Here is a 17,960-nt window from a genome sequence, read left to right on the forward strand (position 1 = left end):
ACACTTGCCTTTAGTTGTGTGAACGAAAAGGAAGGAGTGGTCCTCTCTGAAGTACAATATGTGGAAGTATTTACATATTGCTTCCTAGGGCAAATAGGCAAGACAGGTGTGCAGAGGGTGTAGCAATTCCTAACTAATTTTGTAATTTCTGAAATCAAGTATTTTATTTGGCAACCTTGATCTTTAATGGAAATACTTGTTGTAATTCTGTATACAAATTTGTGGTATAATAATTTTGTGAACAGACTTCAGATCACAAACCCAAGGATCCTTCATGTGGTGAAGTAGCACTTGCTAAGTGGCATGTTTTTGCGGAACATGTACTGAGAAACAATCGTATTTTCTGAAAGTACTCCACATCTTCATTTGTATGTCTAACCGTTACACTTTGAATCATCCAATGATTCATAATGGTGCTATGTTTTCAAATATATGTATATTTATGTTTTGATAGACATCATTAGTGTGTGGTGCTAAAATTGCATACAGTTTTGTAGCAGTTGGTGGTAGATTTCAGTAGCCCTGTGTGAATCCAAAGAATATGTTAAAATCAAGATTCTGTTGTTTGTTGTCAGTTTAACAAACTTTTAGTTTGTTTTTGTGAAGAGTCCTATAAGCACTCCTTCTCACAGTTCTTATCAGACTTCATTGTTGCACAAAGCCTTAAGTATGCTCTTGATCAAGAAATGTTCTTAGTTTGCGTCATGGTTTAACCCCAGGCAGCAACCAAACCCCACACAACTGCTTGCTCACTCCCTTGCTCACCATCAGGACTAGGAAGAGTATCAGAAGGGTCAAAGCTGGAAAACTCATGGGATAAAGACAGTTTAGTAGGGAAAGCAAAAGCCATGCACATGAGCAAAGCAAAAGAAGGAATTTCACTGTTTCCCATGGACAGCAGGTATTCATTCATCCATCCCCAGGAGAGCAGAGCCCCATCATATGTTTCTTGGGAAGACAAAACACCATCAGTCCAAAGGTCCCTGCTTCCTCCTTCTTCCCCACGCTTTATATACTCAGCATGATGTCATATGGTCTGGAATATCCCTTTCATCAGTTTGGGTCACCTGTCCTGGCTGTGTCTCCTCCCAGCATCACGGGCACCCCCAGTCTCCTCACCAGCGTGGCAGTACAAAAAGCAGAAAAGGTCTTGGCTCTGTGTAAGCCCTGCTCAGCAATAACAAAAACATCCCTCTGTTATCAACCCTGTGTTTAGCACAAGTCCAAAACACAGCCCCATACCAGCCACTGCGAAGAAAACTAACTCTACCTCAGCCAAAATCAGCACAGTTTGGAATAGGTATGTAATGAATACTAGGAGCTGGTAAACAATAGCAAGGAATTTTTAAAATGTGTTGAATGAGAACTTTAGAAACCTTATTGTCCTTGTAGCTACTTTTACAGTTACTTTATCCAGTTTTTCAAGACAAAGACATTGACCCCATTGTGAAACTGAATGCTAAAGTATTGATTTTTTTTCTGTACATTGATTGTATATTGAATATATAGTCAACCTAATTATTATATAAACATACTTTCTAGAGAATCAGAGGTGATAAACCTTAACTCTGTGTGTCTATGTAAGAGCATAGACAAAATATACATCAGTCTAAAATTTAGCAAATGCAGTTTGAATGACTTGTGGACAGTATCAGTCTATTTTACAATGTAAACACCAGGGTCTTAAACTCACCGCTGGGCCAAGCTAAAAAGGTAATGTCTGATTGTGATATTACTGCAAAACAAATGGTAGCATGCTACTCTGCTTGAAAACATAATGGCTTTATACTATAACCTTTAACCCTGAAATGATGCTTGAGTGGACCTTAACTCCAAAGTGAACATGCCTGAGTAAATAAAACTGTGGTTTCACATAACAGAGAGATACATTTTTTAGATCCTTTGCTGATTATATTGTGTGAAGGTCAATCTTCTGCCCCATTTCTGAAAGTCGGGTCAGAATAGAGATTTTAGGGTCACTTCTTCAAGTATCTAAGCCATTACAATGCACTAATAGGCCCTGATAGCTCATTTTATAAGTTCTTAGCATTAAGCTGGACATTGTTTGGACTCATTTCAAATCCTGCATGTACCCTGCAGGGTTAATTAACATCTTTTTAAATGGATGTATTTTGGTTATTTTGAATTAAACTGCTTTGGTTTAGTTTGTCACTGTTTACTATCTTTTACCATGTGTAAAGATATAGAAATTTTATATTCACTTAAGATCTGTATATTGTTTTGAAATTGAACTGATTAATTTTTTTTTCCTGATTTGAACACTTCAAGAGTACAGCATCAAACATGCAGTGGTAAACAAGTTGAATACCAGTACAGAGTGGTTTGGAGTGAAAACTTTGGTTATACATTCCAACTGTATTTTGCCTGGTGAAATTTCAGGTTATTGTCTCCTACTTTGTGTAAAATGCCTTTCTAGGTTACTTATGTAGTTGCTATGAATCTTCTGCAAAGAATGTTGATCTTAATTAATAACAATTTAATTGGGATGATGAAGCAAACATTAGCACATTTCAGTTTTCTACTGAGGTAAACAGAAACCTATCAAAAAGGATATAATGAATTCAAATTGAAATAACTGTGTTTTGAGAACATTTAAGGACAACAGATTTGAAAATAGTACAGAATGGATGAGATTGAGACAGGAAAACCACAAAATATCACCTCAAATGAGAAATATGTTGACCTCAAAACCAAAATGAACTCCTTCCTTCCCATATTGCATACTTTTGTGAAAAAATTATTTTTAATAAATGGAAGTAAACTAAAACAAGTAGTTTGTTTTCAAAGAAGAGGAATAGGATTAACATTTGAAATTGTACGAGTAATTTTTCCCTCAAGACCGTGCTTCAAATTTAACATGTATTTGTTTCAGAGAAAATATCTCTCATAGCGGGTCAGTCTTGACATCGCCTCTCCCAGCCTTCTGTCTGGAGTAGTGTAAAACCTTAATTGTGCTGCTAACAGTAGCTCTCTGGTATGTAGGGGTTCAGGGTGCAGATTGAATTTGTGTCACTCATCAGCAGGTACATTAATTACTCCGTGCATCTGGAATGTTCTGTCGCAGTGTGGTTCCTTTTAGATCTCATGAGAAAGTAAGTGTTTAGAAAGGTAGTTGGTATGTATTTGCTCAGTACTGTAAATTCATAGAGCTATTGTGTCATAGATTGACCACTGTAAGGACTTCTTGTTTTGTGGTTCATATGGCAGAGTAGTGCTGGAGGTAAATTGTTATGTCAGGTGTGTCTGTCATATTTATGATCTTTTCTAATTTTTTCATGTAGGCTGTGTATCACTTTATTCCTTTGTTCCGACATTTCTTATGCCTACAATCACTCATCACAGTGTTTCTGCTGCACTTCTGTCTGCTTTGCTATTCTGCTTTCATTCCTTTGGTCTAAAAGGAATTCTGACTTACCACACATATGAGAAAATTTCTTACCTGAGTAAGAGCCATGTTCAGAAACAGTGTAATATAGGAATTCAAAAAACATGTACTGGCTGTATGTTTGGAGACTTAGTTCCAGAGTAGTGCTTTCTGTGTATAGGTAAATCCTAAGATTCAACACTGCAGTAGTGGATGGCTGCAGTAGGCTCTGTGTCAAACTTTTGAATGTTCAGAAGTCGTTGCTAATTTCACAGGTTCTTATCATTGTGTGGTTTCATTCGTAAGTAAAGGTGCAATAGTTACAGAATTCACCAGTAAAGGATTTTCTTTCTAAATGTCACACCGCAAATCTGGCTGTGTTCATTTTGGTTGATATGCCATCCCTGAGCTTTAAAAAAAAACAACAGCGGAAACACAACTATTTTCATGTGCATACAGCATTGTTTGAGGGGATTTTATTCAAGAGCCTCTTCATTGCTCCATTTCCTCTACTCTCCCATAGTGTTCTTCCTGCTACAACAAATCGTAGTCTACCTTCCCTTACCTCTTTTTGCAGAAGTCATGGCTGAGAGTTAGGAAATGTATCAGATCTGTAGTTACCTTAAGAAGGAGAAAGCAGTGATGTTCAGACCAGCTTATCCATAAAGGTAAAAGTGCATATTTAGAGTAAGAGGTTTTGTTTTTTGGTTTGTTTATTTTTTTCATAATGAATGTGGATTAAGGACAGGTGAGGACTATATATGTGAAACTAGAGTCTGTGCTTTGTCTTGTCATGGTTTCGAAGTTTGTTAGCTAAGCATATTCTAAAACAAAATAGGAAAGCAACCTCCAGAACTTCTTAGTGCTTCTCTACTCATTTACGTTCAGCTTTGAGATAATTTACTTCTGCTCTGTTGAGAAACATGTCTAAGTTAAGGTACTTGTAAATGGTAAGCTAGACACTTATTGGTATTGTAGCACTATATGCTATTCTGATTTATCAGGTTTTGCTGCTTAAAGGAGGTAGCCGTGTTCTATCTCTCGTGTCACTCCTAATACATGATCATCTACACCCATTACTTTACCTTACTTTGGCATTTGATACCAAGATGGATCAGCTGGTTGATCTAATAGAAAAACTCTCTCACCTTGAAAATGAGTGTTGTGTTTGGTTTGGTTTTTTTCTCAGATTAACAAACCTATCTCACACTCTGTATATCCTCATTATCACAAGATCTGACACAACAACGGCACTGTTTATGTTCAGAGGACAGTTGTAGATTTAGTTAGACTGAAGTAGGTGAAGTCTGAAAGCACATCTGTAATAGATGTTTGTTCTGGAACAGAGTTTTGTGATATATTTTAAACTGGATAGTACCTCAGTTAACAAGATGAAAATGAGCCAACTTCTTCTCTTGTTAGAAAGAAGCTATTGATCTCCTTAAGGTTTTTGGGTCTAACAGTGTATAAAAGGGCACTAAAACATATTTTTATTCGTCATTATGAGAGGAAAATGTAGCTGTGAGTAAATAAAGGAAGCGAGTTTGTCTGGTAAGAATAAAATTGTATTTTTATATGGTCACTTTGCAGAGTAAGACTGCAGATTAATTTCTTCCAAAGCAAGAAAATTAATAGGTCAAGAGGGGAACAGCTAGCTTCCTGAAAAGACTGAGATCAGAGCATGTAGGCCTCTACAAAAGTCTTTTACTGTTCCCTGTACTCCCCATCTTAATATTCAAGGAACAAGAGCTAAGAAAATACTATGTACGCATGTTCAGTATTTTTCAAAATGAGAATCTTGGCTGTTGCACTTTTAGGGCACAATGAACACTGATTGCCTAAAATATTATTTTAATAATTCAACCTTTTAGCTTGAGGTTTAGGGCAGTGTTTTGAAACCATTACATTCCTTTTCATTTGTTGTATAACCTAAAATGGATAAACTAATTTATGCTTCTGGCAGATGTAGATTAAGGTATAGTTTGTGTCTGGGACAGTAAGTTTAAATCTCTGATTATTTGAAATTATTATACTTATAAATCCTGAAAGTATGTCTTTAAAATAATGAAAAAAAAGGAATTTTAGCCATTGCTACTCTACCAAATGCCTCATAGATACCTTCAAAAATCACCCTCTTTACATGTAAACTCTGTCTTTTAGCATGACCGTGCAATGAACATTCAAGAAAGAGCAGTTCAGAACTGATTAAACATTTGTAGTCTTTCTTTCCTGTTTTCCCCCACAGAATCATAGTTTGGAAAATGCAGAGTTGTGGACTCTTGACATTTCTGTATTTAATTGCTCTTAATTTCCCTATCATTTTCACACTCGTGTTTCTTAATTTCCATTCCCTGCTTTTCTCAGACTTTTATCATGGTCTGTCTTTCCTGTTTCTGGACAGTGGAGAGGAAGGCTCGAGGTGCATTGCCCTGGTAGTTACTTTGGTGTTAGGAAGTCTTCTCATTATACCAAAGGCTCAGTGTTTGCAGTCCATTCCCAAAGTGCTGTAGGTAATCATTATCCTATGTGTTTCAATTTTTACAGAATTTGTTGTGGCCAGTTTAAATCTTTTCACGTCTTTTCCCCTCATCCACCCAGATAAGGCTTGGAGGGTCTCCACTTCTCTCAGGTGTTCTCTTTGGCAATATTCTCTTTGTTGATTCTGGACAAAGGTGTGACAAAATTGCAAACTTCTGAGCCATGTACTAATGTTTGTTTGCTGGATTTCAGAAGAAGCTGTTTATTTTAGTAGGCAATTTTCATGTGTGAGGAGGTGAAATGTTGAGAAGGCAGCCCCTCATCAGTGGACAAACAATTCCTCAGAATTTAGCTAATGGCCCCCCTTCAGTGCAGAGAATAGATGGCAACAATTGTACTTCCAGACTAAACCAAGAACTACTTGTTTGGCTGCTAGGTGTTAATGCAAATTTGTTCTTCAGCTCATTCAACCCTAGGGCTCCCATCCTTTGATTTAATTAAATGTAATTGGTTACATTGCTCCTCCCAGGCCCCTGAGGTGTTTTTGTTTATTGCTCACTCTTTGCAATAATGCTTCAATTCAAGGCACAAAATGCTCGATAAATAAGAGCTCTTTATCCTGTGTTGGATTTGCAGGGAGATTATTCCCCTCAAATAGTTTGGTTTTACTGTTAAAAGTGAATGACTAGCGAAATAAACTCATTGGGTGGCAAACCTAGCATATCCAGAAGCAAGGAAATAAGAAGGGTAAATTAGATGAGATTAGAACAAGAAATGAAGCTGTAATGTTAAATTAGTAAGGGATTGCAACTGGTGTTGTAAGAGCCATTGACACTTTTAAATGATGCTTCACTTAATAGGATTGCTATTGAATAGGATTGCTATTGGTGCACTAATATATTTTGAGAGTTACTCTTTCAAAGTTTATTATTAAATCGCTTGAGTATTTTTAATAATGTACGGTAATGTTTTAAATAACATGCATTATGTAGCAAAAATTAACCACAGGAAAATATTCAGCATGTTTTTCTAATTGAAAATAATATCATATGTGATCTGAATGATTCCATTATTCCATTTTGGATTTTTAAAACTACAATATTTAAATGCTTTATTTAAAGGGGAGTCCTATTTACATTCTGTTATCTGCATGTAAGTGCTATGCAATGTATCTCATTATTTAGAGATGTAAATAGACCTAATAATTTATATTGTGAAAGTCTCTCTGCTACTGTCCTAAAGATAACTTCAAAAATTGTATATTTATCTTTACATTTATCAACATTTAAGCACTCTTGCATCTGAGTGGTCTTTTCTTTCCTCCCCACAGTGTTCAGAGAAAAAGCATCTTATCATCCATAGTGCTTCTGTCTTTATTCAGGCTTTGCTTTCTCCCTTGAGAACAGATGTATGGGACATGGCTTATTAGTGCACCTGGCTCTTTAGGCATTATCATCACAGAATCACTCAGAGAAGCTGGTGTAAAAGAATCAAACTCTGTAATAGTTTGAGTTTCATTTCACAAACATTTTAAGCCCATCTGAAGTGCCTGTGCTACTGAAGATAAGGCCACCCTTCCTGTCCTTCCCTCCAGACTCTCATTTTCGTTCTGCTGTGTCACAGAGCTTGGGCAGTAAAAGAATATGAACAGGAAGCAAAGAGGCAGGACTAAAAGTTTGCATCAAGGGGAATGGCAGAACTGAACACTTTGGTCAGTACTGCTGATGGAATCTCACATCTTCCTTTCTTTGGCTGAGTGTTTCACTCTCTCACTCATATCTTGTCCTGTGATGAGGCCACTCGGGGAGTTCTTTCTGGAGAGCTGGGGGGGGTGAACCTGCCCTCACAATCAGAAGGAATTGTTCCTTCTGATGGCACTGGGTGTTTCAGCAGTACTTGTAAGGAAATGTCCTTTTTTAATGATACATTAAATTTCCAATGTGCAAAGTTATTTTATTCTTGAGCACAGTATGTATTGGTATGGCAAAACCATCAGTCAGTGCTAGGAACTCCATGGAGACAAAATGGAGAGCCGATTGTTAACAGTTGCTGAATCAAACAAATTCCCATCAGCATCCTGTCACTAGCAGGGCTACATTAGGTGAGGATCAGGTGAATTCACAACAATGTCACTGGGAAACAATGAACCCAAATGAGAGCAGATTTCAGGAAAAATTCTGTTGTCAAAGGCCTGGGAAAACGAATGTTAAATATTTAGCGAACTAACCAAAGGCTAACCTAAAACAAAACATGTCTGTTCTTAATTTCATAATCTAACTGACTGTGAAATAATATTTTGTGTTGGAAAAGTTCTCTGAAGTCATGGCAAACAGCTGCTACTGTTACAGAAATTGTAAAGCTACTGTAAAATTAATGTTTTTCTGGAAACACTGGAAAAAATAGAGATATGTTGAGTAACAGATGTATTCTAGCCATACTAAGATGATAACACACACCTTTCTGACAGACTCTGACGAAGTTCTGTGAGACAAGATAATCTATTTCCCTGCTTTGTTATTCAAACCTACTTTTGTGGGTATTTTATTTGGATTTGAAAATATTTACATGTATTTCTTTTATTTAAATATCACCAGAAAGTCATTTCAAAAGATGTTGTTTCTCATTGTCCACATAGTTTACATCCACTTAAGTAAAAAAAGTAAGTTTCATAGTCAAAAGACTCTATTTAAAGTTATCACAATGTAATAAGATGCCTCTTGTATATTATATAAGACCTGCTTTCACTAGGTGAAGTGTATTTGTATTAATAAAATAATATAGAAAAAATCATTATGTGAATAGAAGGCCCTATTCAGAAAAGGTCTTCAAATTTCTATGTGGGGTCAAAACACTTTCAGAACTATGAAATGGAACATAAGTAATGTTCCTATTCCTGAGCTGTTATAGACAGAAATAAAATTCTTAGAAATATAACTGTACTTATAACCCACAGCCAAATAATGGCATTCATTCAGCAAAGAAAAAGAATGAATTTCTATTCAAGTCATGGCTAATCTGTACAGCCCCTAAAGCCTGGTACTAGGGCATTGTAAAATGACATGAACCTACCAAAAAGAAAAATGGATAGGCTTTTTTTCTCCTCAGAATTTCTGGTGAGTATGTCTTCATTAAAAAGAAATGATTATTTATTATTTCAGTAAAAATCATAAATGCTATTTATTCTTTTATTATCCAACCCCTATTCAAAACAAATAGAACATTTAACATGAATTGTTGTATCTTCAGGATATTAGGATTTTTTTTTAAATTCGAGTCAGAAACATGGATGTAGATCCCCAGTGAATAGTTGAAATAGTCATCAAATTGAAGTAAGATACTCACCTATCCACATGAGTTAGTGTTTTGCATTCAGTGCTTTTCACTGAGTCCAGTTATATGTGCAAATAAGTAAACCATGTGAAGACTGCATCAAGAAGCATGATTACTGCTGCTTTTTAGACATGACATGTATGTTCTCATTTTGAAAGTTGAGTTTTAACAGCTTTATTAAAAATATCTACTACTGTGGGGGTGTACTGACTTCTGACTTGTCCCCCCACCATCCTCCTTCTGGGGATGTATCTCCTTTGGCCTTCAACAAAGTATGTGTCTCCAACAACATAATCTTTCATGTGTCTCCTCCATTTCTTCTCCTCCAGTGGCTGCCACTCTTTCTTAAAAAAGTTGTCTTAGCAGAAGTGCTGTGTGTGTGCTCCTTCACTTTAATTTTTTTTAGGGGCAATGGGGTGCTCCCACCAGCTTCAGAGGTAGCTCTAACTGCCTGGCATTGGACAGTTTATGGCCTTATCCCACACAGTTCTTTCCTAGAGCCCCTCGTTACCAGACCCGGTGTTCAGCACTGTTGCAGTACAGTAAGCATAGTGGGTTTTCCAACTCTTCCAAGGAAATGGAGGGGAGGTGAAAACAGAAGAATTTTTTAAGAATCACTGTGCATCATCTGCCTATTTTAATAGTTGCATCACAGGATCATGTTACAAAAACTGGTACAGTGAAAATAGTTTGAAAAAGATCTGTTATTGGGACAAGTGCTTGTGTAATTGCCGTGTTTTTCATTTTTGTGTATTTGCACATTTTACAGAACAGCTGTATGTGCATTAGACTTGTGTTGATCTCTTGATATAATCATTATGAGGCTGATGTTCAATTTTTACCTTAGCAAGTTGGATTAATTTTTTGTATCTGAAGAGGGAAATGCAAATCTGGATAAAAGAACACAGGACTGTGTCAAAGACAGTATTGTGGGCAGGATTAGGTTAGAAAGTACATACAACTTTTTTCCATATTATTGGGAAAAAATTTAGTACACTGAGAGTGCTGTACAACACACACATTAACCGACAAACGTGAATCACAGAAGGTTGGAAGGGACCTTGAAGATCATCTAGTTCCAGCCCCTCTACCATAGGCAAGGACACCTTTCACTAGACCAGGTTGCTCAGAATTGCTCTGTTGTGTAGAAGCTCTGGGTAAGTTTGTGTCCCAGTTGTTGTAGGCTGGTGACTTGTCAGTCAAAACATATGGGTTAATATCACATTGTGAAATATAACATCAGAAATATAACTAGGATGAACTCACGAATGAAGAATGGAAGGGGGTGTTGGAACACAGTTGAGTCTGTGCTGGAATATTAATTGCAGATTTCCTGAGTTGCAAGTATTTTGCTGTGGGCTTTGTTTTTTAGCTATAACATTGCATTAGTGGGAATTCACATACTGTGGTGATGAGCGTAGTATAATATAAGGATTAGATAGGAGCTGAAATAGAGCCAACTGCTGGGCTCTGTTGATACAAGTTTGCCAGCAATTGCTGTTCCTATACTACTCAGTTGTAGGCCTGGATTTTCAATAGAAGTGCCAAACAATTGGAGTTTTGCACATCAGCGGGGAAGCAAGTTTGTTGAACTCTTCATATAAGTCATATATTTCCCACTCCCACCTTCCTGTGTTCTGGAGAAATTCAGCTTTTGTCTTGCTTTCTTCTTCTGGGTTTGAAGATTTAGTCTGTCATTGGAAGAGCTATTTTTCTAGCATCATCTTTTGTGAATATTCCCACCATTCCCTCCCCGTGAAGGAAGAGGTTGTTCTATTGTTTTTACTCTCCGAGGTCCTGCTTTTTGGAGGTGTACTTGGAAACATTCCTATTCTAATATCTTTAACAAGGTATATTAATTTGTTGTGAATGATGCTGTTGCCAACAGGAAGATGGTATTTCTTACTCTACTAACACAGTCTGTTAGAAAATACTGCCTGATACTTCAGATTGGATTGCCACTGCATATCTACTGTGTCCTTTGCTTGGCCTAGGAATGTTTCCGGGAATGTCCTGTATCATATGTGTGCTTCTGGACCATCTTGGTTCATTACAAGAGCTCTGTTTCCTCAGGCAAGAGTCTGTTTTATCAAATGAAAGTATTTGTCACATAAAGGCAGAGAGAGTTTCTTTTGAAGTGTTTGGAATGGGACATATTACTTCTTGAATTGTATGACAATAGGCCCTAGATTTATTGTATCAGATGGCAAATGCCAGCCTCATTTTGACTGTTCCATCTACTGCTTATTTTGTTTTTCTCATTGTTTTTTCATGCACAGAGTGTAACCCATTGGGATTTGGAAATAGGTGGGCTCTACCAGTATATGATTCGAAGAGTTAACTTGCTCTTCATGTGACAAAGCAAAAATGCTATATTTGCTGCTAATAAATCATATTCTTCAGTAATTTACTTGAGTAACTCACTCATTTGCAGACTGATCCATTGTTATGGGAGCTAGTTTCCTATTTCTTGAAAATCTGGTTAATAATTGTAATATTTTTATGAAATAATGAAGTTGGTAGAGAAATGCAAAGTATTTAAAACATGAAAGAAATCAATTAAGAATATTAGATAACTTTTATTTTCTCCTTAACCCTATAAGGAGATCAGATCAGTCCTATAAGGTCTGTCAGTTTTGCTTAATTTAATTCATTTGGTTATGTCTCTCTGTTCATATGAAACTAAACCCAATACAAGCAGTGTCACTGCTCCTTTCACACCTCTCCTCGGTGCTCCTTTCAGCATCTTAATTCCACAATAAAATTTTTTAAAGTATAAATTATATTCTTTAGGTCGAAAGAACTGGAAAGTTCTGTATATAATGTCGATGTTGTTGCCATTGCTATGTTAGGAGATCAACACTGTTCTTAATAAATTCTTCGTAAATGTAAACATCATTAAGTCTTTTGAACAACTAAACATCAGCTAATGAATTTACATAAACACTGCTAATGAACACTTAGTTATTATTTTGCATCTCTGCAATTTAGTGACAGATTTTCAAGGCAATAGTCAATTTTGTAATCTTAATTTTATAAAACCACTAGTATTTTTTTGTCCCCTTCAACTATTTAATATGTAAATTAGGTATTCTCAAGCTTAATGTTATTCATTTTTATAAAACAAATACATCATTAATCTGATTAAGTTCTTGGATGAGAGTGCTGTCCTCAGATCATTGTGGATCATTTATTGTTGGGCATACATCCAAAAAAATAGATTCAAGCATGGCACTTACAGTCTAGGTTTAGCAGAACTGTTGAAACCCTTAAATGACATTTTTAGAAGAATGGAAAAGCAGTGCTTACTTGTAATGGCAAGCATTATGCAAAACTTAGCAACACTTCTTATCCTTAACTGCAGCTCACTGATAATAATTCAGAGCTTAGAAATGATGCTGTTCTTTGATGCATTTTAAGAGCATAATATAATAAAGTGAGCTTAGCGCATCCTAAATCCTGTCATTATTAAAGTGTGTTGGTCACCACAGGACGTGTTGTGCTGGCAGCACCAACCACCCTACAGCTGCAGAACCCTTTTTTCTGAACCCTGAAGTTGGCTGTAGCTTTCGTGTCTTCTTGAACGCCCACAAGAAACAGTTAACAAGAGTACAAATTTTGTGCATGTAGATGTGAGAATATGTGTAACAAAACTGACAACTTTTCAGCTGTAGTGAATTCATGACTACTCGGTATTTTCTGATCACTGCTATTAGAACTACATTGTTCAATGTCAGATAGGTTGTAATGCTCTTTAAAATTTCTAGGTGGTTGGGTTCTTCTGTTTTCCTAATGTGAAGTCTATTAAAAAGAGCGCCATTTATGTGTGCTCTAATAGCTCTGGCAGAGGCATGAAATCTGATTGCATTCAGCAGTAGTTTTGCAACTTCATGGGATTCCAAGGGCTGCTTTAAAGAGAATAAATTTAGAAAGTAATAATTGGTGATGTTGTTACACGAGAAGAAATACACTTTAAAAGTTTTTAGGTGAATTTGTTTCAACAGAATAACAGTTATAGTGGTGAATAAGTGGATGAAACTCTGAAAACAGAATGGTTTCGTGGATAAAAAGTGAAAAAATTTTCAGTCACTCTTCTGTTTCCACACTGAAAACAAAACTTTCCATGTTCTGCAAAGGATATACAGCAAAACTAGGTTTATATAGACTTGAAGCAAGATCATTAACTGAAGAGCTACCATTTACATTTTCATGTGAGGGACACAGGAGACCAGGTTTCAAGTGGAGACAAAGTTCCATATTTATTTAAAATATTCACACAATTGCATCAGGAATAATGATATACAGGAAAAATTGTAATATCTTGCAGGGTACAGGCCTAAGGATCATACCTGTTTTCTAAAATGAGACAACCACAACTCATTAATTTTGTGGTTGTGTAAAATTGCAGACATTCAAAATGCCAACAAAATTCACTCAGTTCTGGGATACATAGACATGGAAATAGTACCTATGTATTAGAGTAGCTAGATCTTCCTTAAAAATAAAAGAATTAAATGTACTTTCTGTAATGCTTGTACTTTTTTTTTTTTATTAAAAACACTAAAATTTCCTTTTTAGTTCTCTGTAATGAAAGGATTGACTAATGAAGCCACTTACAAGTTTCTATAGCTAAATATATCTTCCAAATGGTTAATCTTCTAAGAACGAGTTCAGGGACATTTAACATTTCAATTTGCTCCATTTTGTCTTTGAGACTATTTTAAAACTAGGACTAGAGCTTATAATATTTTAAGCACTATTATGATATTAAATATTTCTCACTGATGTAGGTGCAGTACTGCACATAATTCAATGTCACAATGTCACTGTAGATTAAAAGGATGTTCTGACTCAGGGTGAGTGTTTTATAAAATTTTATTCTTAGACTAAAATATTTATTATTTTAGGCATATCAAATACATTTTTTCCATTGTCATCTTTGAGAAAATGTCAGTTTAGCACAGATAAATACACATTAGATTTTAAGATAGAAATAGAGAACTTTTAGATGGGTGAACCAAAAAGATATGATTGGAAGGAATATAAAGTAATAAAAATATTAATTAATAGCATGAGTAGTTCTTAGATCTCTGGTAAAGCCTACAGATTTTTGCCTGCAAATCTCAGTTTTGTGACTGAAAGATTTTTTTTCTCTGCAAAAACGGAAAACAAAAGCTTTTGGTTTCTGTGGCATTACATCCCCAGTTTGGTATAGTACCATATCCTCTTCTGTATGAACCATCTTCCACTTGAGCAGTGACTGGTTGAAGCAGGTTTCTTGTGCTCCCACCCGGTCAAAGGAAGCCTCAAGGCTTGTCCCACTGGTACCCACTGAAACAGCAGCAAATGAGTTCCTTTTCCCCTGGTAGAAAGGGGCAACAGCAGCACAGTTACACCTGCTACATATATACCCTTCTTGGGTTGTTTTGAAGAATTCATACCTTTGGTAAGTAAGGTCTTTTGAGAATTGTGAACCAGTTGAGGCTCTTCAGATGTTCCATTTCATACTGTGTTTATTTTTAGTCAGCTATCACTTACTGAATGTGCTGAAAGCATCGCTTCAAAACCTGCGCTGTGATCTGAGGATGGCTGGCTACCACCGAAAGGTTTGAGCCCACTTCCTTCCTTTTAACATTTCTCATGCTTTTTTGCCCCCTAATTAGCAAGTTTGGAGCTTGTTTGTTTATATATGTTATTGAAGATTTTATCTCTTAAGTTTTACTTTAACTGTGAAAATTAACATATAAGACCAAGATTGGGATTGTAAAGTTCTACAAGTGATCTTGTCAAGTTAAAATGTTTCTTTTTTGTATGGGAGAGGATTGCCTTCCCTAATTATATAGATCTGTGGAGATCTATTGAGCAGCTCTTGGCTTAGCACCGCTTGTTTCTGCCTGTTAATGGCTTGCAATGTGAGATTTTTTACACGCTGTGTTATCTTGCCTTTTTTCCCCCTCTTACTGACTAGATTCAGAGTTATGTAGAAACCTCTGTTCAAGAAGAAAATGTGAAATCTTCCTCAAAACTTCTGGTGAAAGCCTTTTGACATTCATTAGGGCTCCAAATGTCCCCCCAAACTGTTGTATCTATTAAACTCTCAATTGGAAGACTGCCTGAGTTATTAATAAGTTTGCACTTATATAGAATTGGCACAACATTAATCATTAAAACCCAAGGGACAGCTTAAAGTTCACAGGTTTAAAACTACAATATATTGATTTCTAATACTTTCTTATAAACTGAATGTGAAAAGGAAATGCTTAAAATAATAGCAAATTTTTAAGCACATGGGTGTGGTCTTTTTCTGATTATGTTATTCGGCAGTATTGAAGAAGAACAATTTAACATTTTCCTGGAGTGAGGTCCTTAGTTTGGGAATTTAATTGTAGGTTTTGCGTTAAACTGTTAGTCTGTAACAATTCTGTACGGCTCTTGGTTTGTACTTTAACAGCTTTAGTCACCACACTTGAAAGGCTTTGTCTTTGCACTGAGGTCAGATAAGAAGAAAAGGTTGCTCATGCACATCAGGCTATGACACTGCTGTGACAGTGAACAATGAAACTTGCTAGCTTGCTGTTCAGTTTACTTCCTAGAGCCTGTATTTGCTTTACAATAATATTTTCTCAGATGCATAAAACAATTTTGCCATAAAATAATTTTGTAATGGCTAATCTCCAGCATAGCCTCCCAGATTATGCAAATGACAGCAAAATTATTACTTTGTGAATTTTGTATACATAGTAAAATTACAGACACAAATTTTCTTCTTTAAAAGAACAAAACAATGTTTAAGCCAATATAAGGCATATAGCATAGACTGCAGAATGATATTCAGTTATTTTTTGTGGGTTAGAAGGAGTTTTTTGTGTTTAAAAAGCTATGTCTGTTTCTGTAAAATTATAAAAGAAATGCACGTTTGATTCTGGTATTATATTTCTACAATAACTGTCTTATCAGTGTTAGGTGCTATGGCCTACATCTAACTTTTTATAAAAAAACCTAGGTTTCTCTGCAGCTGTGTGTTAGAAACCTAATTAAAGAAACCAGCTTTTAGGCCGTATCTTGTCTAATAACCAAGTTTTACAGGCAGAATGTGCTCGTTCGGAGCCTCCATTGCATTTCAAAACTGTCAGTAGTTAGTACTTGGAAAACTATGTTTGTAATTTTTTTTGGCTACATCTTAAAAACTTCTTTTTTCCTTATCATAGCAGTGACTTCCTGCCCGGTACTAAATAAAAGCCTGTTGTAATCCTGGTCTGTGAATAGCTGGAGGTTCAGCATTCTTTCCTTTTCTGTGTCAGGTTCTCTGTCCCCTCCACTGTAGAGCATTTTGTTTAATAAGAGGTAATGAATGGTGAATTGTTGATCTTCTGCAATGCCCCATTGGATCTTTCTGTTCAGATCTCCACCTTGCTAGAACTGAAGTCCAATGCTTAACGTTTTGCTAAGTTTAAGGACTATATTTATGTAAGGCTAGACAATATCTTGAAGGTGAATGTGCTTGAAGAGTGTTTTGATGGAAATAAAAAATCTTACCTTGTTTCTGTATGTATCTTACATAGATTTTTTAATGTCTTACCTATCTATTTATATATATATATGTACACAGTGTGAATTGAACATCACACTTGTGTTAAAAAGCTGCATTATTTCAGTCCTTTCCTCAAGATTTTGTTATTACTGAGGAAGATGTGATTTAAGTATTACAAAAAATAATTTGCTTCTATTTTACTCTATAAGAATGACTTCACAAAATATAAACCATTTTAATATGAAAAATTTTGTGATATTTGGAAAAACTTTAACTGGTTTTCAGTGGGAAGATCTAGGTGAATACTTACTATAATTTTAAATTGGTCAGAATTTCAAACCTAATGAAGCAGATGCAGTTTGGACATTTATTTTCACAAATTGTTTTCCCATTTCTCAACCTGTTACACTGCAAGAGCTTCACTGGGTCAAGTGTCAGTGCTTCCAAACCTGCCCTTGTTCATAACAACTGAAGACAGCTCTATTTCTCTGTGACAATGAAGCACATAGTTTTCAGGATAAAACTTGCACAAGCTTGAAATGAAGCATTTGTGCTGCATGGTTCTTTAACAATGGAAGAAGCTAATATTAAGAGAAATGATTTTTCAGTGTATACCAGTGTCAGCTTTTGCAATCACCTATCAGCAGTGACCAAGGACAAGAAATCACATGCCCGTGAAAGACACAAGAAGGAAAACAGAAAAAAACCAACCCAAAACCCAAAGTAAGAAAACAGCAATGTGATTCAAACTGGAAAGTGGAAATAAAACTTAAAAATTAGATTTAAGTTCTACAGCATCCAAGTGTAAATACAGATCTATACTACTTCATTATGCAATAAACCTCCTGTAAGTCTAGGCCACACTGGATTCAGACAGTTCATTTTATGACTTCATCCTAATCTTGATGTCAAATACAGTAAGTATGAGGCTGCACAGGTATTGCCAGATGATCTGCTAATCTGATTTTTGTTTCGGTAGAGTTAGTTTGCAGGTGGATCAGCTCCCGATTCTAACTTGCTGAGCAGTTGCTTGGGAAATGTTGAAATATGCTATGAGAGGGAAAGAACATGACCTGTTTTAAGAGCAGACCATGCTTAGCTCTAAATTAAGTACAAATAAAGTTTTGAATCTCCATTCTAATTGTGGAAAATTCAGTAGATAACAATTAATTAGAACCTGAAAATTTTGAGCAGAATGCAGTTTGTATTGTTACTTTTCTTTAGATGTGTATTTAC

The 17,960-nt window shown here is 35.8% G+C and overlaps 1 protein-coding gene across 1 annotated transcript in view; it reads left to right on the forward strand.

Moving 5' to 3' along the window:
• Positions 1-17,960, forward strand: part of CAMKMT (calmodulin-lysine N-methyltransferase) — a 217,873-nt gene that overhangs the window by 29,476 nt on the left and 170,437 nt on the right. The window lies entirely within an intron of this gene.

Source organism: Pipra filicauda, unplaced genomic scaffold (assembly GCF_003945595.2).
Source record: "Pipra filicauda isolate LSUMZ 115617 unplaced genomic scaffold, ASM394559v2 scaffold51_size4534324_pilon, whole genome shotgun sequence".
Classification (NCBI taxonomy): domain Eukaryota; kingdom Metazoa; phylum Chordata; class Aves; order Passeriformes; family Pipridae; genus Pipra; species Pipra filicauda.